General features: G+C 48.9%; 12 non-coding genes and 2 pseudogenes across 12 annotated transcripts; all 14 read left to right on the top strand.

Moving 5' to 3' along the window:
* The first annotated feature begins 12,611 nt into the window (after window positions 1-12,611).
* TRNAV-UAC (transfer RNA valine (anticodon UAC)) lies at window positions 12,612-12,684 on the top strand. The gene has a single exon. It is a non-coding gene; the product is annotated as a tRNA-Val (tRNA).
* Window positions 12,685-12,745: 61 nt separating this feature from the next.
* Window positions 12,746-12,818, top strand: TRNAV-UAC (transfer RNA valine (anticodon UAC)). The gene has a single exon. It is a non-coding gene; the product is annotated as a tRNA-Val (tRNA).
* Window positions 12,819-12,935: 117 nt separating this feature from the next.
* LOC146199798 (uncharacterized) lies at window positions 12,936-14,346 on the top strand (annotated as a pseudogene).
* Window positions 14,347-19,886: 5,540 nt separating this feature from the next.
* TRNAV-UAC (transfer RNA valine (anticodon UAC)) lies at window positions 19,887-19,958 on the top strand. Its single transcript has one exon. It is a non-coding gene; the product is annotated as a tRNA-Val (tRNA).
* A 62-nt stretch (window positions 19,959-20,020) lies between these two features.
* On the top strand, window positions 20,021-20,093 carry TRNAV-UAC (transfer RNA valine (anticodon UAC)). The gene has a single exon. It is a non-coding gene; the product is annotated as a tRNA-Val (tRNA).
* A 61-nt stretch (window positions 20,094-20,154) lies between these two features.
* On the top strand, window positions 20,155-20,227 carry TRNAV-UAC (transfer RNA valine (anticodon UAC)). The gene has a single exon. It is a non-coding gene; the product is annotated as a tRNA-Val (tRNA).
* A 60-nt stretch (window positions 20,228-20,287) lies between these two features.
* Window positions 20,288-20,360, top strand: TRNAV-UAC (transfer RNA valine (anticodon UAC)). The gene has a single exon. It is a non-coding gene; the product is annotated as a tRNA-Val (tRNA).
* Window positions 20,361-20,420: 60 nt separating this feature from the next.
* Window positions 20,421-20,493, top strand: TRNAL-UAG (transfer RNA leucine (anticodon UAG)). The gene has a single exon. It is a non-coding gene; the product is annotated as a tRNA-Leu (tRNA).
* Window positions 20,494-20,686: 193 nt separating this feature from the next.
* On the top strand, window positions 20,687-20,759 carry TRNAV-UAC (transfer RNA valine (anticodon UAC)). The gene has a single exon. It is a non-coding gene; the product is annotated as a tRNA-Val (tRNA).
* Window positions 20,760-20,819: 60 nt separating this feature from the next.
* TRNAV-UAC (transfer RNA valine (anticodon UAC)) lies at window positions 20,820-20,892 on the top strand. Its single transcript has one exon. It is a non-coding gene; the product is annotated as a tRNA-Val (tRNA).
* Window positions 20,893-24,917: 4,025 nt separating this feature from the next.
* LOC146199806 (uncharacterized) lies at window positions 24,918-25,825 on the top strand (annotated as a pseudogene).
* Window positions 25,826-25,908: 83 nt separating this feature from the next.
* Window positions 25,909-25,980, top strand: TRNAV-UAC (transfer RNA valine (anticodon UAC)). Its single transcript has one exon. It is a non-coding gene; the product is annotated as a tRNA-Val (tRNA).
* Window positions 25,981-26,039: 59 nt separating this feature from the next.
* On the top strand, window positions 26,040-26,112 carry TRNAV-UAC (transfer RNA valine (anticodon UAC)). Its single transcript has one exon. It is a non-coding gene; the product is annotated as a tRNA-Val (tRNA).
* Window positions 26,113-26,171: 59 nt separating this feature from the next.
* Window positions 26,172-26,244, top strand: TRNAV-UAC (transfer RNA valine (anticodon UAC)). The gene has a single exon. It is a non-coding gene; the product is annotated as a tRNA-Val (tRNA).
* Window positions 26,245-26,920: the final 676 nt, after the last annotated feature.

The raw sequence follows: 26,920 nt of genomic DNA on the forward strand, positions 1-26,920 counted from the left end.
CGCTGCAATGTCCCTTTAAGAAATCACCTCTTCTTACTTTCCATTCAAGACAGGCCTCTAACACATGAAAATGCACTCCTCTTGGTTCCAAACTTTAGCCCCATAACTACCTACACATACTTAGGAATTAACCTATCCGCTTACAGTTCATGGACCAATCGTAAAACACTAATAAATAAAACTTACCGTGTCTTCGGTTACTTACGCTGAAACCTTCGATCAGTCCCTCCTTCTGTAAAATTATTAATATTGGCGCTCCTTCCCGCGCCACTGCCCGCTTCTTCTTCCTTGTCGTCCGTAACAATATACTGAACCTTTGTTCGTCTTAAGCTCTTATACGCATGCGCTATTGGGGACCCCTACCAAGTTACCACATTAACTTGCTGGAATCTGTTCAGAACCGGGCTGCGCGTTTTATTTTTTGTGATTACTCATATATATCTAGTACTACTCATATCAAAGGAAAAGCAAACCTCCCCAACCTTATTCACCGTAGCAAAATCACCCGCCTCTCTATCTTCCATAAATTCTATCATGAAGCCGCTCGTAACTCTGCCATTTAATCAACATACCGCCACTCCTCTCGCCTCAGCCATGACAAGATGGTATACCCATCTTCAGCGCGATCATCAGCCCATCTATCCACATTTTTTTCACGGACCAATGAACTGGAATGACCTTCCTGCTGCTGCTGCTGTTGGCAATTGCAATTACGTCCACTTGAAGCACTTCATTTAGGAACCCATCTGTGTTACCCAAGTCCCACCCATAATGTAAAACCCCTTCACGACGGCATTTGATGTATTGAAAATAAATAACAATATCCTTGCGAAATTTATCGCTAAGAGGCTTAGCCTTGCTCCTGGTTCAGTTGTGGGTAAACACCAGACATATGGCATCAAGGGGCGGCGAATATCTGAGCACCTGCACGCCATGCATGTTCTCTGTGAGGCAACGTCAGTCTCTGGTCGTTGTCCTTCAGGTTGATACCAGCTAGGAATTGGACCGGGTAGAGCACTCGTTTCTTTTCGAACTCCTTAAGAGTTGCAACGTCGGAGAACGACTTCTGAAATACGTCTAAATCTGCTACAAGCAATTGACGCTCGACTTGTAATTTCTGAAATACGTCTAAGTCTGCTACAAGCAATTGACGCTCGACTTGTAATCATCGGAGAACGACTTCTGAAATACGTCTAAGTCTGCTACAAGCAGTTGACACTCGACTTGTAATCAAGGAAGAGACCGCACCTACGTACTATACAACTCAACCAGTCGGTCATCCAAGGTTGCCCCATGTCGCCGGCGCTGTTCGCACTTTACATGGACACCCTGTGCCAATCTATTTTCAAGGACAACGAAATGTGTGGCCACTGCTTTGCGGATCACATGTTTGAGGTGCTCGCTTATACGGACGACCTTGTGTGCGCGTCCTAAGAGGACGTTTGCCGAGGTGTACAACATGTCAGTGACTTTTGCTAGGTGTCCGGTGCAAAAATAAATGCAAAAAAGTCGCAGCACGTGGCTGACAGTCTGGGACTTGAAACCATCCAGCTACTCAGACATAGCATGGACCGACCAAGTCAGCAGCTACCTTGGTGTGTGTTTTGAGAACGGCAACCTGCAAATAGGACAAAGCAGTATTCCTCCGAACAGCCTTGCGGCGAAAGTGCACCAGCGGCATGGAAAAGCCATCCTCTAGAGACAGAGCGTTTCTGTGCAACTCGGTGTTTTGCGAACTGTTTGGTACTAGGCACAAGTGTTGCCGTGCAAGCAAGCTCATGTGAACAAAGTGAACCGGTTTCGCACGATATTTATATGGGAGTCCCGCTTTGTACGGAAGAGGCGTAGTAACCTGTTTTAGGTCTAGCGAAGGGAGGTCTGGACTTGAAGTGAAACCTAAAGTACAGAGATGCTTCGTTTTCAGAAGACAACAGAGTGCAGTAATAACTTAGTCTTATTCGCAACGAGCAGCTGCGTACTTGAGAAAATGGCTTTGAAATGTTCAGGGACAGCCATAAGCACCAGCCCTTAAATTTTACAGGGAGATACAACAAGTCGTTCGGTTTTTCGAACAACGTTTTTCTCTGGAATACTTAAAGAAGGTTAGGAGAAAACCTCTTTACTGGGACAACATTGAGGCGATTTGTCCCGCTCCACTCTACCGGGCCAGATCTGGTAAACTACAATCCGACGTGTTGAGGCGCCTTTCAGTTTCACAGTACCCTGTGAGAACGGCAGCCAACGATTTTTTGTCAGATTTCATGTGGAAGTGCCACCTGTCAAAATGTGGCTGGAAAACAAAGATATTTAAGTTACATGGCGCCAGACTGCGCCTAATTGTGTCAGTTTCTAGAATCATTGTACCTTGTATCTTTTTAAGCACAAATCCGGCTTATTTCTGTCATAAAATAAGGACTACATTTTATGCGGACATCTACTCGAACTGGAGTGACATAAAACATTTAACTGTCACCGACCACCCTAATGACACGTGTACTGAGACATTGCTGCTTTAACGAGTGTATTCTATCTGGCGGTCTCGCACAGATCGCTATATATGGCCGGGGAAAGCGCAAAATCTGCGTGGGCCATTTCCACTATGAGTTTCCGTGCACAAGTTTCGTTCTCAGCTGCAGAGACGATGAACAAAAAAAAATGAAAATGATGCCGACACTTTGGAGGAAAAATGCGGTAGCAGTGTAGTCGACATCGAGTAGCATATTGTCAACGTAGTATTCGTTGGTCTTAGCGATGGTTTTGTACTTCGTGCTTTGTCATATAAAGATGTATGGAGGCTTTGGGAGCACAAAGTAGCATTCAGAGCAAAAACTGCCCTATTTTATTATGTGCATATTGCTCTGTTTTAAATAAAGTAGAAAACGTGGTTTAGTGGTTATCACATGCGCTTTGCATGCGCAATGTCCCCAGTTCAATGACGGCCGGCAATATGTTTTGCTTCGACACTTTTTCGCAGCTTGAAATGAGACTTCGTACAACCCATTCTACATTTCCGTGGTGCACATGTAGTGGTTACCACATATGCTTTACATGCGCAAGGTGCCCGGTTTAATCCCGGGGGGAAACATGTTTTGGTTCGACATTTCTTCGAGCTTGAAATGGGACTTCGTACAACCCATTCCACATGTTTCCGTGGTGTAGTGGTTATCACATGCGTTTTACACGCGTGAGGTGCTCGATTCAATCGCGGGCGGAAGCATGTTTTGCATGACATTTTTTTCGCAACTTGAAATGGGACTTCGTTCAACCCTTTCAACATGTTTCTGTGGTGTAGTGGTTATCGCATGCGCTTTACACGCGCAATGTCCCCGGCTTAAACACGGGCGGCAACATGGTTTGCTTCGACATTTTTTCGCAGCTTGAAATGAGACTTCGTACAACCCATTGTACATGTTTCCGTGGTGTAGTGGAAGACATCATTTTGGTCACGAAGGTACATGAAACGCGAGACAACTTGTTGCAAAAATAAATGCGCCAGACCAAGCCCTCCTTTTTGTACGGAAAGAAACAAATCTGTTCAGCTCGTCCTTTCCCAGGTCGACACCCAAATGAAAACGGCAAAAACACGGTGAAGTTTTTGTATGTTTGTCCTCGAAGCACTGAGCACATTCATCACGTACCACACTTTAGCAATAAGGAACAGATTACATATAGTGGCACGCGAGAACATGGACAACTGCCTTCCTTGCCACGCATCACTTTCTTCCTTGGCCCTCGATGCTTGGTCATGCCAGTACGGATCTGGGTCCCGGTAAGAATAAAGGGGCACTCCTAGACACAATGCTGGAGTGGTTGACCAGCGCATCCGAGAATAGTGCTCGGGTGTGATCTCCCAGCTACCATGCCAGAAACCGCAGCTTTTTTCCCAGTTTATCTGGGCACCTGTGCAGCTGCAAAATTTCTGTACTACATTCGTCACCTCACAAATACTTTCTCTATTTGAACAAAAGACAGCGATGTCGTCGGCATAAGCCAGGATTTTCACATGCACTGATTGTAGCGTGAATCCCGTTATGTATTCATTATTCCGGATGGCCAAGCAAAGCGGTTCTAGGTAGGGTGGCGACAGTGGACAACCCTGCCTCACAGAAGATCGCACTTGGAGGCTTTCAGTGAGTTCATTCACAACAATCCGTGTGGTACAGTTTCTGTATGCCATTCTAACGCCCTCTAATATTATCGGCCGACATTTGCATGATCTAATACGGCAAACAGAACATCGTAAGAAACGCGGTCAAAGGCTTTTGCCAGGTCTAGTTGTATCATCGCCACTCGGTCATCAAATGAGTCACAGCATTCTAGTATGGGTCGTGCCACGTGTATGTTAGTAGCGATACTTCGCCCTTTTACGCCGCATATTTGGTGCGTGCCTACGAGCGTTGTTATAACACCGTGCAACCTTTTCGCTAGCACCTTCATGAAAATTTTGTAGTCGACGTTAGTGACGTTTATCGGGCGATAAAACCCCACCAACAGGCGCTTATCAGGGTCATCGGTTTTAGGAAATAGCACTATGTGGGATGTTGTGAAAGACAGCGGAACACGTTTTTTCTCATAGCTTTTGTCAACAACCTTCAACAGAGCCTGGGCTATTGCAGGTTTGAACACTTTGTAGAAAGCTGCACCCAGTTCATCAGGGCCAGGGGCTTTACCTGCTGGCAGGGCATCTATTGCATCCTCAATTTCTTTCACGGAAATCGGCTGCTCAAGCCGTATTTAACTTCTTCCTCAAGTTTCGGCATAAGTGGAAGGAATTCACTATAGAAGCCCCGTTCAGTTTTTCGCGACTGAGAAAGCATATCTGCGAAATGATCACAGATTACGTTCTTGATTACACTACTGTCCGCCGAAATACCTGTGCTAGTTCTTATTTCTCATATTTCCTTTCGGCACGCGTATCTTTTCTCGTCTGATAACGCACGCTTTGTTGGTGTTTCCCCCGCCCACAGCTGTTCCGTCCGCGCCCGAATAACTGCCGCACTATACTCATCTGTGTCCTTTTTTTCAAGCTGGGCTTTGACACCCCTGATCTCATTAAAGCATGCGCCTGGTTGGGCGTTTTCTATACACGTCAGAAATTCGAGCTGTTTACGAAGCTCTGCTTCTTTTTGCTTCTCTGCGTATCTTAATTTCGTGCTTTTTTCTATCGCTCTCATTTTCACCCCCTGCTTAACATCCTCCCATTTCACAGCGAAGCTCAACGGTTTCGCTGTAAGTAATATATTTAGTTCTTGATCTGTTTCGTTAAAAAAGCTTTCGTCCTCCACCAACTTATTATTAAGTTTCCATAAATGCCAATTAAACCGATTCTTGCTTTGTTTTCTTCCAAAGGTTGCAATCACTAAGGCGTGATCACTTAAAGACACAAGTCTAACTTCGTACAAGGTGCAAAGTGGTACAAGTTCAGCTGCGACATACAATCTGTCTAATCGAGAATGGCTGTTGCCTTGAAAATGGGTATACTGCGTATAGGTGCCATTAGCAAATAAACTTCCAATATCTTCTAAATCATTTCCATGGACGATTTCATTCAAAACATCAGCACTTTTATCACGCACAATTGACTTTTTGGCGCGATCTGAAGCTTGGCAAACGCAATTGAAATCGCCCAGTAGGATTATCACTTTGTCACTGTTTAAATATGGCTCCAATCCTTCCAAAAATAATTTTCGCTCAGTCTGCGTTTGGTGCATACACACAAATAACTCGGAAATCAAGGCCGCAGTGCAAAAAATCAACGACAAGGAGACGGCCGCTCTGACACGAGAAAATCGACTGTACCATAATACCAAGAATATTGCGAAGACAAAGTACACAACCACAGAACAGTAATTCAAGTTCGGCTTTGTCGACTCCTTCCTAATTTTATTGACAGTTCGTGTCTCAGTGTAGGTGGTACAGTAATAGGGTACTTGTGAGAAGTGGTGCTCGCGTACAGATTGCTGCCTGTGCGCTTTTCCATGGAGTATTTGTGCAATGTTAAGCGGAAAAAATAGTATGCGGACCTAGTGGACACAATGCTTCCTGTGCCAATATACCGTTTGTCGCACTGTCCAGGCCCAGGAGATGATGTACTCAAGAGAGTTAAGAAGATGCCAATATCACCACCATGTCAAATCATTTTTCTTTAAACTCCACACTAGCACATTATCAGTCAAAACATGGATGCACGCTAAAGGCCTGTTCGTCCCCTGGTCAACAAACTGTTTCTTGCGTAACAGACCAGAGACGATAGAACACGTGTTTTTGGACTGTTGGGATGCCATTTTTTTCTGGGATGTGCTTCAGAGAACTTTAAAAAAAGAGCTACCTCTAGAGAGAGAGAGAGAGAACAACTTTTATTTAAAATGCCTGCAGAATCGGTTAGGCTCCCTCCAAGCAGGGAGGACAAGCTTTTACCGCGACGCGGCCACTACGTCAGTCTCGTGCGTTGTGCTCCTTGAGGTCTTGTTACGTCGCTACTTCCGCGGGTTCGAGAGGGCCGCCGCCCCCTTCTTGGGGGTGCTGCCCCCCCTCTCCTCGGTTTCGCTCGGTCGCTGCCTCTCTAGAGCTGCCGAGACCTGCTGGACGGCCTTGAGTTGTGTCTCTTGATCATAGCTCCTCGTTGCAGCCTCTAGCTGCGGCGGGATCGTCGTCTTCTCGCTGGCTTCGCGCGGATTTACGCTACAGTCCCAAAGGATGTGAGCCGCGGTGGCTCTCTCCTTCGCGCACAGTCTACACATGTCGCTCGCGTGCACACTCGGACACATGTGCTTAGCTAGCACCGGGGTGAGCAGGGACCCCGTCTGTAACTGTCTGTATAACACTGCCTCCTTCCGGGTAAGCCCCGGGTGAGGTGGCGGCATAGTCTGTCTGTTCAGTCTGTACCATTTCACTATTTCGTTGAAGGTGGTCATCTTGTCCTTGGCACTGCGCCGCGACCAAGACTCCGAGTCGGCCGTGCTTGCAGCCGCGCGGTTGGTTAGTCCTCGCGCGGCCGAGTTGGCCGTCTCGTTGTGGTTCACGTTTCCGCGTTCCGACACGTCACTGCCCATGTGGGCCGGAAACCACTTGATCACCACAGGACTTTTGTGTCCGATGTCTTCGGCCTTGCGCAGTATGCGCGCGGCCTCACTACATACCCTACCCTTGGCGTAGTTCTTCACTGCCGTTCTAGAGTCACACAACACTGTAGTGCATCCGGGGTCGGAAACGGCCAAGGCGATGGCCACCTCCTCCGCCCGGTGCGCTTCTCGAGTCCGGACGCTCACCGCGGTCTTCGTTGCACCCGTCGATGCCTCGACAACCACCGCCGCGTATGCGTCGGTGTTCCCTCGATACTCCGCCGCGTCCACGTAGGCGGCGCCTTCTTCTCTGGCGTGGAGGTCTACGAGAGCCCTGGCACTCGCCAACCTCCGCTCCCTGTTGTGCTCGGGGTTCACGTTCTTCGGGATCGGGAAGACCCTGAGCTTTCTGTTGATGCTATCTGGTATAGGTACGTCTTTCTGCTGCTTGCCTTCTCTCGGTTCGAGGCCAAGGTCCCGCAGTATCTGTCTTCCGGTTCTCGTTTCAGAGAGACGCTCGAGTTGCGCCGTTCTCTGTGCTTCAGCTATTTCGTCCAGCGTGTTGTGGACTCCCAGCGCCATGAATTTTTCGGTGCTCGTGCCCCCGAGGAGACCGAGTGCCGCCTTATACGCCTTGCGTATGGTGGCATCTATCTTGTTACGTTCACTCGGCCTCCAGTTGTGGAAGGCGGCCACGTACGTTATGTGGCTAACTGCGAAGGATTGAACGAGCCTAGTCAGGCTCTCCTCCTTCATCCCCGCTTTTCTGTTGGACACCCTCTTGATGAGTCTCATTGCCGCAGCCGCTTTGCCCGCGAGCTTGTTGACCGTTTCACCGTTGGCTCGGTTTCGCTGGATGAGCAGCCCGAGTACTCGAATCTTCTCGACCTCCGGTATTACTTGTCCTCCCGCCGTTTTGACCGTGATCTTGGGACGCTCGTACTTGACTTCCATATTCTTTCTTTTCCTGCCCGATCCTTTCGGGGGAATCACCAGCAGTTCTGACTTGGCCGGAGAGCAAACGAGTCCAGACCCGTCCAGCTGCTCCTCGATGGCGTTGACCGCTTCTTGCAGCGTTGTCTCGATGTGTCCGTCGCTTCCTCCCGGTACCCATAGCGTAACGTCGTCGGCGTAGATGGTGTGCCGGACTCCCGCTACTCTTTCTAGCCGGGTGGCCACCCCGATCATCACGAGGTTGAAGAGTAGCGGGGAGATTACCGACCCCTGCGGAGTTCCGACGCTGCCCAGTTTCTTCTCTTCGAGCTGCAGGTCTCCCGCACAGATTTTGGTGGTCCGTTCCGTCAGGAAGTCTTTGATGTACTGGTATGTCCTCCTTCCCATATTTAGCCTGGATACTTGGGCCAGGATAGCCGAGTGCCTCACTTTATCAAAGGCGCTCTGCAAGTCAAGCCCGAGTACGGCTCTGTTGTCCTTGGTGCCCGTCGTATCGTCGATGATCTCGTTCTTCAGTAAGATCATGGAGTCTTGCGTCCCGAGTTTGTTCCGAAACCCGATGATGGAATTTGGGTAAAACTCCGATTCTTCCAGGTAACGCTGCCACCTGTTCATGAGAACGTGCTCGAGGACCTTTCCCACGCACGAAGTGAGCGAGATCGGCCTGAGGTTCTCTATGTTGGGCGGCCTGCCAGGCTTGGGGATGAGGATCGTCTTGGCTGCTTTCCATTGCTTGGGTAGCCTTCCTTCTTGCCAGCACTTGTTGTAGAAGTTCGTGAGCGTTTCGATGGCCGCTTCGTTGAGGTTCTTGAGCGCTCTGTTGGTCACTCGATCGGGACCCGCGGCAGACCTTCCATTGAGATCCTGCAGGGCAACTCTGACTTCCCAGGTCTGGATGTCGCGATCTAGCGTCTCGTTCTCTTTGCCTTGGTAATCCGGGTGTCTTTCCGTGGGGGTGGTCGGCAGGTACTTGGCGTCCAAGCGCCGCTTGACCTCGTCTTCCCCGTGTTCGCAGATTGCCTTGTGTAGGATCCTGGCCAGGTTGTTGTGTTGGTGGCCCTTGGTCTTGGTTTCGTCGAGAAGGTTCCGCAGCATGTTCCACGTCTTGCCCTTGTGCATCTGTCCGTCGGCTTCGTTGCAGGCCTCGTTCCACTGTTGGGTGCATAGCACCCTGCAGTGGACCTCGATCTGCCTGTTGAGCTCGGCGATCTTCTTCCTTAGACTTCGGTTGGTTCGTCGCTTCTGCCACCTCGCCTTTATGGACTGCTTGGCTTCTATCAGGTGGGCCAGCCGACTGTCCATCTTGTCTATCCGTTCGTCCGTCTCTAGCTCTTTGGTGGCTCCTTCCGTCGTCTCAACGACGTTGGCCGTCCATTGCTCGATGTCCGTAATGTCCACTTGCTCCGCGGGTAGCGCCTTTCGAAAGGCGTCCCAGTCCGTAATGCGATGCTTCCTTATGCCGGTGTTGCCTTGGCCTTCGAGCGGTACGACGACCTCCACGATGTAGTGATCGCTGCCCAGCTCTCGGCCTGTGTTTCTCCATTTCGCTTCTCTTGATCCTCCGTCAGTTTTGGCGAAGGTAAGGTCCGGAGTTGTGTCTCTCGTAACAGATGTGCCGATCCTGGTGGGAAAGGCCGGATCCGTGATTAGGTTCAGTCCGACGTCGGTGGCGTCTTGCATCAGCTCTCTCCCCTTGACCGTCGTTCTGTGGTAGCCCCAGTCTTGGCTCGGAGCGTTAAAGTCTCCGCACACTACGAGCGTATTGCTCCCCGCGACTGAAGTTGCCTTGTGGAGCAGTGCCTTGAATTTCTGTTGTCCGTGGGACGGATTGCTGTAGACGTTCACCAGGAAAGTGCTCTCCTCCCTCTTCTTGCCCGTGATTACTTCCACCGTGCAGTGTTCGATGGCGCTTCTGCCAATCATTTCGTGTTCCACGAAGGTGATCCCTTTCCTAACGAAGGTGCAGACCCCTCTGCCCTTGCCCTTGGACGTGTCCCTTTTGCTCGGCGGGCTGTCGTGCGACCGGTAGCCCGGCAGTCTCGGCGTCTCTTCGCTGTGTGTTTCTTGAATCATTATGACGTCTGGTTTCCTTGTTAGTTGCTGCAAGTGTTGCTGCAGCACCGCACTCTTGCCGGTAAAGCCGTTGCAGTTCCAGTGCCAGACCAAGAGGTCTCTCACTGGTGGTGTGGATGTTGCTGTACGTGCTGTCCCGTCCATGATTGCTGCAGTTTGGCGATGATCTGTGCTTCCATACCTTGTATTTGTGCCTGTATCTGCGTCTGCAGCTGTGCTTGCGTTTGCGCCATCATGTTCTGGATCGTGCTCTGTATGTTCGTTGTCATCTGCTGAACCGTTTGCGTGAGTGCAGTAAGGCTTTCGCTTGTTACCTTGCTGATCGCCTCGAGACGGTCGAGTCTGTCGTCCTGTTTTTCGATTCTCTCCATTGTCTTTCGTTCCTTGGCGCCCTCTATGGCTCTCCTCTTGGGAGCCGGTCCCGCCGCTTTCGTGGCTCTCGGGTCCACCTCGACCTCTGGTTCGTCCTCGGTTATATCTTCTTGTTTCCTCTCTTGTGCGGACTTCGGCAGCAGCTGCTGCTTTTGCTGCATCGCAATTAATGTCGTTAGCTTCGCGTTGATTTCCTTGATGGTTGCGTCCTGTTCGGCGATTCTCTGCTTTAGCTTCTCGTTCTCGTCTCTTAGGGCTTTTATTACCACCCCGTTCTCTTCTTGGAACTTCTTCGTGGCGTTTTGCGCCGGTGGTTGTCTCTTCTCTGCCATGTTTGCCTTGACTGTTTCGGCCCAGGCGACTCTTTCCCCCGATTGCGACGGTCTGTGGCGACTGGCGCTCCTGCCTCCCTTGCTGTTGTCCCTCTTGCGGCTGCTGTCGCGCTGCCTCGAATCTCCGCGGGGTCTCTCGGCAGACGGCTCTCGCAGCGGCGGAAAGCTTTTCGGGTCCAGTTGTTGCTGCTTGGCTTCCATCTTGCGTTCCCATTGCCGTTTTTTTGAGCACATACGGCATCTTGTACTTGTTCTTGCATTCCCCCTCGCCCGTTGGATGCTGTCCCCCGCAGAGTCTGCACTTGGGCTTGCATTCGCGTTTGTGATCCTCGCTGGGGTTCGCGATTCCGCAGCCGAAGCATACTCTGGTGTTGGGATTCGGGCATACGTCTCTTCTATGGCCGATATTGCCGCATTGCCTGCACACGTCAAAGTGCTTGCGGTAAAGCCCGCACCTGACTAATATCGAGCCATACTTGACGTAGTTCGGTACTTTCTCTCCTGCGAAGAGTACTATCACCGTGGTTGTATTGCCGATTCTGTGCGCCTCCACCGCTAGGGGGTTGCACGGGTTCACGATGTTTTCGGCTATCTCCTCCGGGGTGTCGTCTACGGCTATGCCTCGGATGACTCCCTTGACCGTGCCGTCCGGCGCCGTTCGGTAGGCGCTGACTTCGTATGTCCTGTCTCCTACGTTAAGGGTTTTGACCTTAGAGTACAGCGTGGCACGCCTCTCGTCCGGGGTGCTGACCACGATGATGTTTTGCTGCGCGTTCGTGCAGATGGTGTCTGCTTTGGCTTCTTCCTTCGTTACTCGAGCAGCCGTCATGACGGCCGACATAATTATTGAAACCTCAGTTCTCGCTACGTTGAGACCTCCCCGTGGTCTCATGACTATCTTAGTGTCTTCCTTCGGCATGTCCATGGGCATCCTCGCCGCTTTCGTTACCGAGGCTGCAACTCTCTTAGCAAAGCTGGCCCTAGTCTTGGGTCTAGACTGGCGAGTAATGGCGGCGGACTCACCGTTTTCCTTGCCGGCCATGATCTGCTTGACGCGCTTGCCGGAGGCCGACCAGCCTTCGACTTCTTCCGGTCTAATGTCCTCTCCTTGAACTTCAATGCACGTACGCCCGCCGAGACTGCCGATGCTCGGTGCTGACGTCATGTTGTCGTCCATCGACGTGGCCACTTCCATTTCGGACGCCATCTTGGTCGTACTCGTCGCCGGTTTAGGCCTAGCGGCCGGGCCCGTCGCCACCGGTGGCCGTACTCGTGGTAGGCCGACGTTAGGCTTAGAGAAAAGTCCGCACCGCACCAGAGAAAAGTCCTCGTAAATCGGGAGAATCACGTACCGCTTGGTCAAAACTGGTACCGGTCGATGCCCCGCACCTTCGCGCACACTTTGGTACCAAATATATCGCGGTGACTGTAAATTAACACTGCGTTAATTGGCATAATAGCAGGGGCCGATGAGAAGCACGTCCCCTCCCGTCGGCGACCACAGCGCCACCCCCTAATAGAGAGGAGTTTGCCTTTGATACAGTAATGCTCCTGGGCCTCCACAGCTTGTGGAAAACCAGAATGCAGTTTAACAATGCAGATATACAAGTCAATCCTGTACGAGAACATTTCATACACAGTGTTGTGCGGTTCAGGGAAGTGCATATGACACTCCCCGAGCAGCCACAATGGATTCATGTGCTTGACAGTTTGATAAAACTGAGAAAGTTTTAACCCGCCGTGTCACGCGAATGTGTGCTGGCACGTTTTATTGTTCATCGTCTTGTTTTGAATGTCCAAGTCGGCAATAAAGAAAAAAAATTCCGTGGTGTAGTGGTTATCACATGCGTTTTACACGCGCAAGGTCCTCGGTTCAATCCCGGGCGGAAACATGTTTTGCATGACTTTTTTTTTTGCGCCTTTAAATGGGACTTCGTTCAACCCTTTCAACATGTGTCTGTGGAGTAGTGGTTATCACATGCGCTTTACACGCGCAAGGTCCTCGGTTCAATCCCGGGCGGAAACATGTTTTGCATCACATTTTTTTCGCAGCTTGAAATGGTACTTCGTTCGACCCATTCCACATGTTTCCGTGGTGTAGTGGGGGATTCCACTTCCGGCCACCGAGCGTGACGGACGTGTTATGACGAGCTTCGTTGGAGCGGCTGCAGCGGCCATGTCGAGCCGCGGTGACAGGGTTTTCGCATCGAGTGAAGAATACCAGGTCGTATTGCCTAGTTTGCCTACAGGACGATTCGTTCTAAACACTGTTTTCTTGCACGGAGACATCAGGGTTCGCCCATACCGGGTGGAAGATTTCCGGGATGCGCTCGCTCCCCTATCGCTCCTGCCGGAAGTTATCGCCCTCGGGGCGTACCGCATGAGCCACGTTTGGGCCGTAACCTTTAAGGACGACGTGGGCGTAAAGAAGATTGTGCAAATGGGTGAGCTGAAAGTGAAAGCTGCTCGATGCCTCGTGATTGACCCGGCGAACCGAGACATCCGAATGAAGCTACATTGGCTGCTGCCCAGCGTACCGGACGAGGACGTGCGGCTCGCTTTCGCGCCGTTCGGCAAAGTTACCGACATATCTAAGGAGCGGTGGCGCGCACAGGGTGTGGCGGATAAGGGTTCGACCACGAGGCTGGTGACGTTGAAGTTGAATGCCGGCGTGAAGCTGGACGACCTGCCCCACCAGGTGAACGTCGCTGGAGAGCTAGCCCTTTAGCCCTTGTGGTCGTTGTGGGCAGGGCTCCCCTCTGTCTGCGGTGTCGAGGCGCGGGCCACATTCGGCGCGACTGCCGCATTCCACGGTGAGGTTCCTGCCGTCGCTTCGGACATGACGAGAACCAGTGTTCTCGGACGTACGCCAGCGTCGCCGGGCCCGTGAGCAGCGGAGACGCTGCCGAACTGCTCATGGATGAAGCCGACGCGGAGGAGGCATCGAGAGCGGCTACTGTATCGTCGCTGCAAGAGACCACGGTGGGCGCCCCACAGACGGAACAACTGGAATGTCAACCTGTCGCAGGCGCAACGCCCGAGAAGTCTTCCCCAGAGTCTGCATCGGCCGTCGCCGTCGTGCCGAATGGTGCGGCTGTGACATTATCTGACTCTGTGGTTAGCGACACCCAGCCCATGGACGCTCTCGGTACAGCGGTCAGCCAAACGGTCGGAAAACGGCCGCACGAGCAACTGGCTCCGAATGTGCCCCAACTTGGTGCCAGTGGCGGAGACGAGCCGCCGACTAAAACTTCAGGTATGAGGCGTTCGACCTTGAAGCCGCGTCCGAACGTTCCTGTAGAATCACGGCAGGCGGGTAAACCGCCTCCGTAGTTTTGTGTAGTTCATGCCATACAGAGGTGGCATGGGGTTCCGGGGTTTGTCGTTTATGTAGACACCATGAGATAGGGTCCCTTCCTTTCTTCGACATGGCAATCAACCTCCCTGGAGCGCTACGTGTAGCTACAATAAACGTACGGGGCCTCGGAGCAAAAAGGCGACAGTCCCAGCTTAACCGCCTTTTCATTGAGAACGATCTGCACGTAGTAGCTGTTCAAGAAACCAAAGTTGATAGCCAAGAAGCGACAGATCGAATGGTGTCCGCTTTCAGACTGCATTTCAACGTTTGTGTGTGTCATTCAGTTGGTTCCTCTGGCGGCTGTGCCCTTTTCATACGTAACAATGTTGGTATAAATGTGCAGTCGCTGTTTTCGTGTAAAAGTGGCCGGCTCCTGATTGTTGATTTTTCACATTACGATGTAAACTTCAGAGTTATGTGTGTGTATGCACCTAATATAGCTTCCGAGAGAATAATGTTTTTTGAACGTTTCCAGACATACCTAGATTGTGAAAAGGTCATAGGTTTGTTGGGGGATTTCAACTGTGTTTGTCGCGCTGAAGACCGTGTAAAATGCTTGACAGTGAAGGATAAGAGTGCGGAGATCCTGAATTCAGTTATTCACGGTCACAACTTGGAAGATGTTGGAAGTGTGTTTGCAAATGCTACTCAACCGCAATTCACTCATTTTCAAGGCAGTAGCCACGCACGACTTGATCGGTTGTATGTATCGCTTGAATTAGTGCCGCTGTGTACATCGTATGAGGTTAGACCAGTGTGCTTTAGTGATCACTGTCTAGTGATTGCAAACTTCGGCAGAAATCAAAGCAAAAACAGCTTTAATTGGGACCTATGGAAACTCAACACGAAACTGTTGGAGGACGAAGGTTATGTTAAGGACGTTGAGGAGGAGCTAAAAAAGTTGCTCGCTGAGCAGCCGATAAGTGTTGCCGTCGGCTGGGAAGAATTTAAACAGGCAGTTAAACTGAAGGCAATTGAAACAAGTAGTAAACTGCGATTTGAACAGAAACAAAACGAAAAACACCTGTGTGAGCAACTAGAATTCCTTACTGGTATAGAATGCGCTCAACCAGGTACATTTTCCAAAGAACTAAGGAGCATCAATATACAGTTGGAAAGATTAGATACGGATAAGTACAGAGCGGCGGTTATTCGCGCACGGTCTGAGAAGCTGTGGGCCGCTTAAACACCTACAAAGCGTGCTTTACCGTACGAAAAGCGATACGCGAGCCGTAAGGAAATACTGAAAATACGAAGTGGGAATGATGTTTCGTCGGACAGCAGTGTTATCAAACATGTAATTGCTGGTCATTTCAAAGACCTACTTGGTCACCCGCGAAAAATGGTAGGGGATTTTGAAGCAGGATTTTTCTCTCTAATGTCCAAGCTTGATGATGAAGAAAAGGAGCGACTGGAAATGCCAATTTGCGTCGAAGAAATACAGGACGCAATAGACGCTCTGCCAGCTGGTAAAGCACCGGGCCCTGACGGATTAGGGGCGTCCTTTTATAAAATGTTTAAGCCAATGATAGCTCACCTCCTTCTGAAGGTTATCAATGAAGCTTATGAGCAAAACCGTGTTCCACTGTCCTTCAGAACTTCTTATATCACACTGATTCCGAAAACTGAGGAGCCGGAAAAGCGTTTGTTGGTGGGGTCTTATCGCCCGATAAGCCTCACCAACGTTGATTATAAAATATTTATGAAAGTGTTGGCAAGACGACTGCAATGTGTGATAACAAAGCTGGTTGGCACGCATCAGACTTGTGGCATAAAGGGACGGAGCATCGCCACGAACATTCACGTAGCGCGAAGCGTACTGGAATGTTGTGACGCACTTGGTGACCGTGTGGCAATGATCCAACTGGATCTCGCAAAAGCATTTGACCAGGTGTCGCATGATGTACTATTTGCCATATTGGATCACTCCAATGTTGGTAATTTAATAACAGGCGGCGTCAGAATGGCGTATGCCAACTGCACGACGCGAATTATAATGAACGGAGAACTGACAGAAAGCCTGCAAGTTCGGTCGTCAGTTAGGCAAGGCTGTCCCATGTCGGCCCTGTTGTTTGCACTTTACCTTGAGCCTCTTTGCTTGGCTATCCGAAATAATGAGAGCGTAACGGGCTTCAGGCTACAGTCAGCGCATGTTAAAATATTGGCCTATGCCGATGATATCGCGGTTTTCTGTTCAGATAAAGATAGCATCTGTGAAGCCACAAATGTAGTCCACAAATATTGTCAGTCTAGGGGGCGTTAATAAACTGGGAAAAGAGCTATGGCTTCTGGCATGGCAGTTGGGAAGACACGCCAGAATACTACTCTCGACTGCAGTGGTCAACGATTCCTACAATGTATCTAGGTGTACCTCTCCAAGCATACCGGGACCCTGATTCGTATTGGAGAGATGAAACTTTAAATGCAAAAGAAAAGGCTGATGCATGGCAAGGAAGGTAATTATCTGTATTTTCGCGGGCTACCGTGTGCAATTTATTTCTCACTGCAAAAATATGGTATGTCAGGAATGTGCTCAGTGCCTCTCGGATCAGCATTCAAAACTTGCACCGTGTTTTCGCCGTTTTTATTTGTGCATCGACGTGGGAAAGAACCAGTCGGACAAACTTGTTCCTGTCTGAAAAAAAAGGTGGGCTAGGCCTTGCACATTTGTTTTTGAGGCAAGTCGTCTCACGATTTATGTTTCTGCGAAATCAAAATGACATGTTACTGCGCACAGTTGTGCAACTCCGACTGTGCAGACTCCTTCTAGGATATGTGGTATGCTCTTGTCATGCTATGGGTGGGGCTGTGAGAGGGTACCTACGCGAAGTGGTACTTGCATACGGGATGCTGCATGCGCGATTTTCGATGCAGTACTTGAGTGATGTCACGCGGAAAAAATTGTACTCAGATTTATTGGATGCAATGATTCCGGTTCCACTTTACCATTTGCCATTATGTGGAGGCCCAGGAGGAGATGTTTTGCACAGAGTAAAGAGAATGCCGGTGTTACCCTCGGTCAAATCCTTTTTCTTTAAACTTCATACTAACACATTATCAGTAAAAACATGGCTTCATGAAAAAGGTTCTTTTGTACCCTGGACAACTAACTGTTACCTATGTAAGAAAGCTGAAACCATAGAAGACGTATTCCTGGATTGTTGGGATCCCATCTTTTTCTGGGATGTGCTTCAAAGGACTTTGAAAAAAGAATTACCCCTAGTTATGTACGGCATAAGATTCCTTCCGGTTTTGCACGCTGACAATAGTCCACTGGATACGATTATGCTCCTCGGCCTCCACAGCTAGTGGAAAACGCGAATGCAGTTCAACAATGCAGATGTTGATGTGCGTCCTGTGCGGGAACATTTTATAGAAAGTGTTGTACGTTTGAGGGAAGTGTATCGAACACTCCCTGAACCACCAGAATGGATAGACCAGCTTAACAGCTTGGTAGAGATGAATAAATTTTAACGCGTCGTGTCCGCTAAAGGTTTGCTGACACGTTTTATCACTTTTGTATGTTGTGTATTGTGTGTCAAAGCCGGCAATAAAGAAAAAAAAAATCCGTGGTGTAGTGGTTATCACATGCGCTGTACACGCGTAAGGTCCTCGCTTCAATCCCGGGCGGAAACATGTTTTGCATGACATTTTTTTCGCAGCTTGAAATGGGACTTCGTTCAACCCATTCCACATGTAGATTTTGCTTAAAGTGCTAGATGAGTCATACGAACGTAAGCAGGTCCCACTTTCGTTTTCTACCTCGCACATTGTTTTGATTCCGAAGTATGATGAGCCAGGAAAACGCCTGTTGGTGGGTTCTTATCGGCCGATAAGCCTCACCAACGTGGATTACAAAATATACATGAAAGTGTTGGCGAAAAGGCTTCAAAGTGTAATACCGAGTCTGGTTGGGCCACACCAGACGTGCGGCATTAAAGGTCGAAGCATCGCAACTAATGTGCACGTGGTACGAACTGTTTTGGAGTGTTGTGACGCGATTGGATCTCGAGTGGCAATGATACAGCTGGATCTCGCCAAAGCATTCGATCGCGTTTCGCACGATGCCTTGTTCGAAGTATTGACACACTCAAACATAGGGCGAGTGATTGAGGAAGGTGTTCGAATGGTGTATGCGAACTGCACGACACGGATAATTGTGAATGGAGAGCTCACTGACAGCATTCGCGTGCTGTCGTCAGTGAGGCAAGGCTGCCCCCTGTCACCTCTACTGTTTGCGGCCTACCTCGAGCCTCTCTGCCGGTCTATCATAAACAATGAACGTATAACTGGTTTTATGCTGCAGTCAGCACAGGTCAAAATGCTGGCATATGCAGATGACATCGCTGTATTCTGTTCAAGCAGAGAAAGCATTCAAGAAGTTACTGCCCTTGTTGAAAAATTCTGCCGACAGACAGGCTGTGAAGTAAATTGGGAAAAAAGTGCCGGTTTCTGGCATGGAGACTGGGATGTTACGCCTGAATACTTTTGTCGTTTGCAATGGTCAAAATTGCCGACCCAGTATTTAGGCGTGCCGCTTGAATCGTACCAGGATCCCACCCCATTCTGGGCTGGCCAAGCAGAGAGAGCGAGAGAGAAAGCTGATTCATGGCAGGGCAAGCCGTTGTCAATGTTCTCACGCGCTTATGTGTGCAATGTTTTCCTTGTGGCAAAGATATGGTACGTAATGAATGTGCTTTCGGCGACGTGTGTTAGCATTCAAAAAATTCATCGTGTCTTTGCCGTTTTCATGTGGGCATCAACATGGGAAAAGTGCAGCAGAACCAACCTCTTTCTGCCTGTTAAGGCGGGGGGCTTGGGCCTTGTGCATCTCCTTTTGCGACAGGTTGTCTCGCGTTTTTTCTTCCTTCGTGATCAAAACGACAAACTCTTGAGGACGGTCATGCAAGTACGACTGTGTAAAATGCTTCCAGAATACGTTGTCTGTTCTGGTGAGAATATGAGTGGCGCTTTAAAAGGGTACATGCGCGAAGTTGTCTTGTCTTTCAGAATGTTGCATGCGCGTTTTTCAATGGAATACTTGAGCAAAGTGTGTAAGAAGAAGTTGTACAAAGATCTTCTGGATGTGATGATACCGTTAACGATTTACCGTGCACCACACCGTGGAGGCCCCGGACAGGATGTCTTAAAGCGTGTGAAAAAGATGCCAGTTAGGCCTTCAGTTAAAATGTTCTTCTTTAAGCTACATTCCAACACATTACCTGTTAAAACCTGGTTACATGAAAGAGGCTTATTCGTTCCCTGACAACAGACTGTCTCCTTTGCAAAAAACCAGAGACAATCGAGCACGTCTTTCTGGATTGCTGGGACCCAGTCTTTCACTGGGATGTTCTCCAGAGAACACTAAAGAAAGACCTTCCGTTAGATCCGTATGGCATACGGTTCCTTCCAGTCGAGAGTGAGGGTATTCCTTTGGATTTAGTCATGGTCCTGAGCCTCCACAGCCTGTGGAAAACAAGGATGCAAGTGCAACATGCAGATGTCAACACGCGTTCTGTACGCGAGAACTTTATCGAGAGTGTGCTGCTCCTTAGAGAAACGTATCGGGTGCTTTCTGATCCACCTGACTGGATCAGTGTGCTCGATGAACTGGCTGTCCTCAAAAAATTTTAAACCTTTCGTGACAGCCGAAGTCTGGTTGTTGCGAGTTTTACCATTATCGTGGATCTTTTTTGAATTGATGTGAACTCAAAACAGGCAATAAAGAAAAAAAAAGTTCCGTAGTGTAGTGGTTATCACATGCGCTTTACACGCGCAAGGTCCTCGGTTCAATCCCGGGCGGAAACATGTTTTGCATGACTTCTTTTTTTTTGCACCTTGAATAGGACTTCGTTCAACCCTTTCAACATGTTTCTGTGGTGTAGTGGTTATCACATGCGATTTACACGCGCAAGGCCCTCGGTTCAATCCCGGGCGGGAACATGTTTTGCATGACTTTTTTCTTTTGCACCTTGAATGGGACTTCGTTCAACCCTTTCAACATGTTTCTGTGGTGTAGTGGTTATCACATGCGCTTTACACGCGCAAGGTCCTCGGTTCAATCCCGGGCGGAAACATGTTTTGCATGACATTTTTTTCGCAGCTTGAAATGGGACTTCGTTCAACCCATTCCACATGTTTCCGTGGTGTAGTGGTTATCACATGCGCTGTACACGCGCAAGGTCCTCGGTTCAATCTCGGGCGGAAACATGTTTTGCATGACATTTTTTTCGCAGCTTGATATGGGACTTCGTTCAACCCATTCCACATGTTTCCGTGGTGTAGTGGTTATCACATGCGCTGTAGACGCGCAAGGTCCTCGGTTCAATTTCGGGCGGAAACATGTTTTGCATGACATTTTTTTCACAGCTTGAAATGGGACTTCGTTCAACCCATTCCACATGTTTCCGTGGTGTAGTGGTTATCACATGCGCTGTACACGCGCAAGGTCCTCGGTTCAATCTAGGGCGGAAACATGTTTTGCATGACATTTTTTTCGCAGCTTGAAATGGGACTTCGTTCAACCCATTCCACTTGTTTCCGTGGTGTAGTGGTTATCACATGCGCTTTACACGCGCAAGGTCCTCGGTTCAATCCCGGGCGGAAGCATGTTTTGCACGACATTTTTTTCGCAGCTTGAAATGGGACTTCGTTCAACGCATTCCACATGTTTCCGTGGTGTAGTGGTTATCACATGCGCTTTACACGCGCAAGGTCCTCGGTTCAATCCCGGGCGAAAACATGTCTTGCATGACTTTTTTTTTTGCACCTTGAAATGGGACTTCGTTCAACCCTTTCAACATGTTTCTGTGGTGTAGTGATGATGATTCTACTTCCGGCCACCGAGGCGAACGGACGTGCCATCATGTGCTCCGACGGAGCGGTAACAGCGGCCCAGCTGGGTCGCGGAAACAGGATTGCTGACTTACCGGACCAGGATTATCAAGTCATTTTGCCTAAACTGCCATCAGGTCGGAATGTTTTAAATACTGTTTTTCTGCATGCTGATGTGAGATGTCGGCCGTATCGCGTGGAAGACTTCCGCGATGCGTTGGATGGTCTGGATATGCTCCCCGAGGTGATTGCCTTGGGGGCGTACCAGATGAATCACGTCTGGGCGCTTACATTCAAGAGCGGAGACGGGATGAAGAAAATGTTGGCCTTGCGTGATTTCAAGGTGAAGGAACGACGATGCGCCATCATCGATCCAATGAACCAGGACGTGAGGCTGAAGTTGCACTGGCTTGTCTACGGTGTCCATGACGACGACGTGCGATCTGCCCTGGCACTTTTTGGGAAGGTAAAACGGACATTTCGAAGGAAAAGTGGCGGGTCAGTGGCGTTGCGGAGAAAGCATCAACGACAAGAGTAATTGCGCTCAAGCTGAAATCCGGTGTTTCGGTGGACGACATCCCGCACCAGCTCCGCGTAGCAGGCGAGTTGGCTCTGGTGGTAGTGCCGGGCAGAGCTCCGCTTTGTCTCCGGTGCCGCACTGCGGGGCACATTAGACGCGAACGTCGTATTCCTCGTTGCGCCCGATGCAGGCGCTTTGGTCATCAGGAGGACATGTGCGTTAAAACTTACGCGAGTGTTACTGGACCACTGCAACAAGAGGACGCTTCAGACCTCATTATGGATGAAGCCGACGCCGCGAAAGGGAGGCTGGAATTGTCCATCAGATACCCTAACGCGTCTTCCGAAAATTCTGAAGGCTCCACGCAGGCAGCAAGCCGTGACACGAAAAGCGAGTCACCTGCTACACAAGTAAAGACGCCTTCGGAGGCTGCTGAGAAGTCCTCCGAGAGCACCTTGTCTGAGGGCCAGCGAGACGAACGCACCCAGGACGGCGTGCAGCCACCTGGAGTCACGAAGGCCGAGTCCAGTAGTGACCGAAGAGCAGCGTCAGCCGCAGGCAATGGAAGTCAGCGAGAGCCGATGGAATTAACTGTGAACACAAAAAGGACGCACGGAGACAGCGTGGGAGCAGGAGACGGCCTTGACTACACTAACAACGAGGGACCGCCTCCCAAAGCCGTCATGCCACGGCGACCTAGCTTCAGACCGAAGCCAAACATCTCCCTCGACCGGAATACGGTCGGGACACCGCCCTCCTAGCAAAAAGGGATTGTGAAGTTTGTGCATAAAGAACTGGACAAACCCTTCAAGGTGCTTCGACCGAGAGGCAAGGCCTCTTCGCAGTGGCTACGGGCTCAACCAAAAAAGCAAGTGCACATGCTCAACTGCTTCCCAGACTGCCGAGGTAAGCGCTGTGCGGTCCTTTTGTTTTGCAATTAAATGGCAGTAAACCTCCAGTCTGCGTTACGTGTAGCCACCTTAAACGTTCGCGGAATGACAGCGAGGCGGCGGCAATATCAAGTTAGTCGGCTATTTCTTGAAAACGAATTGGACTTGGTCGCTATACAAGAAACGAAGATAGGAAGCGAAGAACAAACGGACCGCATGGTGCAACCATTCAGAGATAGGTACAATGTTTGTGTGTCACGCTGTTGGCAATTCGGCAGGGTGCGTTATTTTTATTCGCAACAGTCTGGGCATTGCCGAGGAGGCAGTCACTGTGTGCCCTTCTGGACGCCTGATTGTTGTTGACTTTTCCTTCTCTAATTTGAAATGGCGTATGATATGCGTCTATGCACCTAATAAGGAAGGGGAGCGTAGGTTGTTCTTCGAGCAGCTCGAACAGCATTTGAAGGGTGAAAGATGTGTTGTTATGGTGGGTGACTTCAACTGTGTATGTATGCCTGAAGATCGCGTAAAACTTCAGCCTGTGAAGGACCCTAGCGCGCACTTATTAAGGACGTTAACCACAGAGTATCATCTAGAAGACGTTGGTTGGCTTTTATCACCTATTGGACGACGCCAGTACACACATTTCCAAAGAGAAAGCCATGCGAGGCTAGATCGTGCATACATCTCCCTAGAACTCGCGCCTTTGTGCCGAAGTTATGAAGTTAAGCACGTGTCTTTTACAGATCACAGCCTAGTAGTTTTTTGCATAGGAGCAAAGGAAAATAAATCTAAATTTAACTGGGAGCTTTGGAAATTTAATTCTAAACTTTTGGATGATGAGAGCTATGTGAACGAAGTAAAGGAAATGTTCAACGGACTGTTTGCGACCAAATCAGGGGACTGGATGAGTGAGTGGGAAAGTTTTAAGAACAATATAAAAATGAAAGCAATAGAAAGAGCAACCATTTTACGACATGTCAGTAAAGAGAACGAGAAAGATCTGCAGCGTCAACTCAACTTGTTGCTGAACCTAGATAGCGGGACGCCTGGATTGTGGTCGAAGCAGATTAAAGAAGTTAAGAATAAACTTGAGCTTATCGATGAAGAAAGATATAGGGGAGCTATTGTGCGAGCACGAGCAGAGCGATTATGGGTTGGCGAGACACCGAACAAGCGTTCACTCGGTGACGAGAAAAGATATGCGGAAAAAAACATAATTCAAAAGATACTTTACCATAACGAAGTTGCAGCAGAATGCGAGGTTATCAAAGAAGCGTTTGTAGAGTACTATAGTGAGCTACTTGGGCGGGCTAAGGAAAGGAAAGAACAATTCGAAAGTCAGTTTTTGCAGACCATGCCCAGGCTTGAGGATGAAGTTAAAGATAGGCTTGAGCAACCAATCAGTGTACTTGAAATTGAGCAGGCTATAGAAGAAATAAGCGCTGGAAAATCACCCGGTCCTGACGAATTAAGGGCTGCTTTTTACAAGAAATTCAAATCAGAAGCCAGCAGGGCATTGTACTGCGTAATAAAGGAAGCATACCGTGTTAAACAAATGAAGCCATCTTTCAAAGCTTCACATATTGTCTTAATTCCTAAATCAGATGACGCAGTCAAACTTCTATCGGTGGGGTCCTATCGGCCTATAAGCCTCACAAATGTGGAATATAAATTGTTTATGAAAGTGTTGGCAAGGAGGGTGCAAGGTGTCATTAAACAGTTGGTAGGTCCACACCAAACGTGTGGCATTAAGGGCCGCACTATCTGTACGAATGTACACACAGCAAGATGCGTTTTAGAGTGTTGCGATGCAGACGGAAGACATGTAGCAATGATACAGCTTGACTTGTCAAAAGCATTTGACAATGTTTCACATGACGTCCTTTTCACCATTTTAGAGCATGTAAATATCGGAAGTGTTATCGCAGATGGAGTCAAAATGGCATACGCTGGGTGCTCTGCCCGTATTATTGTAAATAAAAGTCTTACTGACGCAATAGCCGTGCGATCGTCAGTGAGGCAAGGATGTCCATTGTCCCTTCTTCTATTTGCCTTGTATCTAGAGCCCTTTTGTTTAAGCCTGATTAATAATGAAAGAATCCGTGGATTCAAGCTACAAGCATCCGAAGTGAAAGTAGTTGCGTACGCGGATGATATAGCCATTTTCTGTGTGAACCGACAAAGCGTAAGTGAGGCAGTCGAGGTTGCTGGCGGATTTTGCACCGCAACTGGCTGTGAGATTACCTGGGAAAAATCGGCTGGCTTTTGGCATGGTAACTGGAACGAAAGACCAGAAACGTTTGCACACATGCGATGGACATCGTTGCCTACGAAGTATCTGGGTATGTCACTTGATAGCTATCAAGATAGCGAACAGTACTGGCGTCAAGAGACAGAAAGGGTCAGGGAAAAGACGCAAGGCTGGCAAGGCCGTAATTTGTCCATGTTTGCCCGCGCGGCTGTCTGCAATATTTTCTTGATATTCAAGGTTTGGTTCGTACTCCAATTTTTATTCATGAAACGCACAAATCTGCAAAAAATTCACAGAGTGTTCGCGGTTTTCATTTGGGGGGCAAGTTGGGAACGTACTAGTAGGACGAATTTGTTTCATTCTGTTTGTAATGGTGGATTAGGCCTGTCTCACCTGTTTCTAAGACAAATTGTGTCGCGATTTATTTTTCTGCGCACAGTAATGCAAGTGCACTTAGGCAATGCCTTACCTGAATTTATTGTTTCATCATGCAATGACGGTGGAAGCGCAGTAACTGGGTTTTGGCGAGAAGTTGTACTTGCATTCCAAATCTTAAAGGCTCGATTTTCCCTTGAGTACTTAAGTTCAGTGCAGAGGAAAAAAACTGTACAGAGACCTACTGGATACAATGTTGCCAACACCCAGGTACCGAACAATATACTGTGGAGGCCCAGGAAATGATGTTTTAAAGAGAGTTAAAAAGATGAATATTAATCCCAGCATTAAAACCTTCTTCTTTAAACTTCATACAGGCACGCTCCCAGTTAAGACTTGGTTAGAGGAAAAGGGAATATTCGTTCCATGGACAACTAACTGTATATTATGCAAGAAACCAGAAACAATAGATCATGTATTTATTGATTGCTGGGATCCAGTCTTCTACTGGGACATCTTGCAAAGGACTCTAAAGAAAGACCTACCAATAACACCGTACGGAATCCGTTTTCTACCAATTGAAAACGATGAAGACATTCCTTATGACCTAATCATGGTTCTGGGGCTCCACAGCATATGGCGAACAAGGATGGCTGTAAGGCACGCCGATGCAAACGTCCGTCCAGCCAGGGAGAATTTCATTGAAAGCATTATGTACTTACGAGATGTTTACCGTACATTGCCAGAACCTCCAGACTGGATTGGCGTCCTGGATGAACTTGTTCATTTTAAAAAGTTTTAAGCATTCACGCTGACCACGGCATGGTCACCGTGTTTTATCTGTATATATTTGCAGTGTATTTGTCAAAGCAGGCAATAAAAAAAAATCCGTGGTGTAGTGGTTATCACATGCGCTTTACACGCGCAAGGTCCTCGGTTCAATCCCGAGCGGAAACATGTTTTGCATGACACTTTTTCGCAGCTTCAAGTAGGACTTCGTACAACCAATTGTACATGTTTCCGTGGTGTAGTGGTTATCACATGCGCTTTACACGCGCAAGGTCCTCGGTTCAATCCCGAGCGGAAACATGTTTTGCATGACATTTTTTCGCAGCTTCAAATAGGACTTCGTACAACCAATTGTACATGTTTCCGTGGTGTGGTGGTTTTCACATGCGCTTTACACGCGCAAGGTCCTCGGTTCAATCCCGAGCGGAAACATGTTTTGCATGACATTTTTTTCGCACCTTGAAATGCGACTTCGTTCAACCCTTTCAACATGTTTCCGTGGCGTAGTGGTTATCGCGTGCGCTTTACACGCGCAAGGTCCCCGGCTTAAACACGGGCGGCAACATGGTTTGCTTCGACATTTTTTCGCAGCTTGAAATAAGACTTCGTACAACCGATTGTACATGTTTCCGTGGTTTAGTGGTGCGGCACATGTTTTTGTCCCTTCCGATGAAGATTACCAGGCTATCTTGCTCAGTTTGCCTAGATATATTATGTTGAGACATGAAAAGGAAAGAAAAATAAAGTGCCTCTGCCCGTGCCACATAGTATAACGGGCTACAGGAAGAATTGTGCACTATACTTGCTTAATGCTGCGGTCGATGTATGCTCGTATAAAGCGGCATCCACATAGACAGTTTTCGGACTGCGTTCCACTGCGCGCCTAAGATAAGTCACTAGGGCTTTTCTGCTGCCTTCGTTGCGGACTGGGACATGTTCTCTGGGAGCGGGGCCACATATACACTTTCCCGGTACGAAACAGGAATGCTAGTCGTTGTCTGCATGGCTTGTAGGTCCGCCGGGTAGCCAACGCACTCGAGAATGAGCCGGTTGCTGATTCGAGAAACAGGCCTTATTGAATAGACTTCCGAGACACGTTGGCTCATGT

Source organism: Amblyomma maculatum, chromosome 2 (genome assembly GCF_055883805.1).
Source record: "Amblyomma maculatum isolate TAMU_Amacu chromosome 2, ASM5588380v1, whole genome shotgun sequence".
Classification (NCBI taxonomy): Eukaryota; Metazoa; Arthropoda; class Arachnida; order Ixodida; family Ixodidae; genus Amblyomma; species Amblyomma maculatum.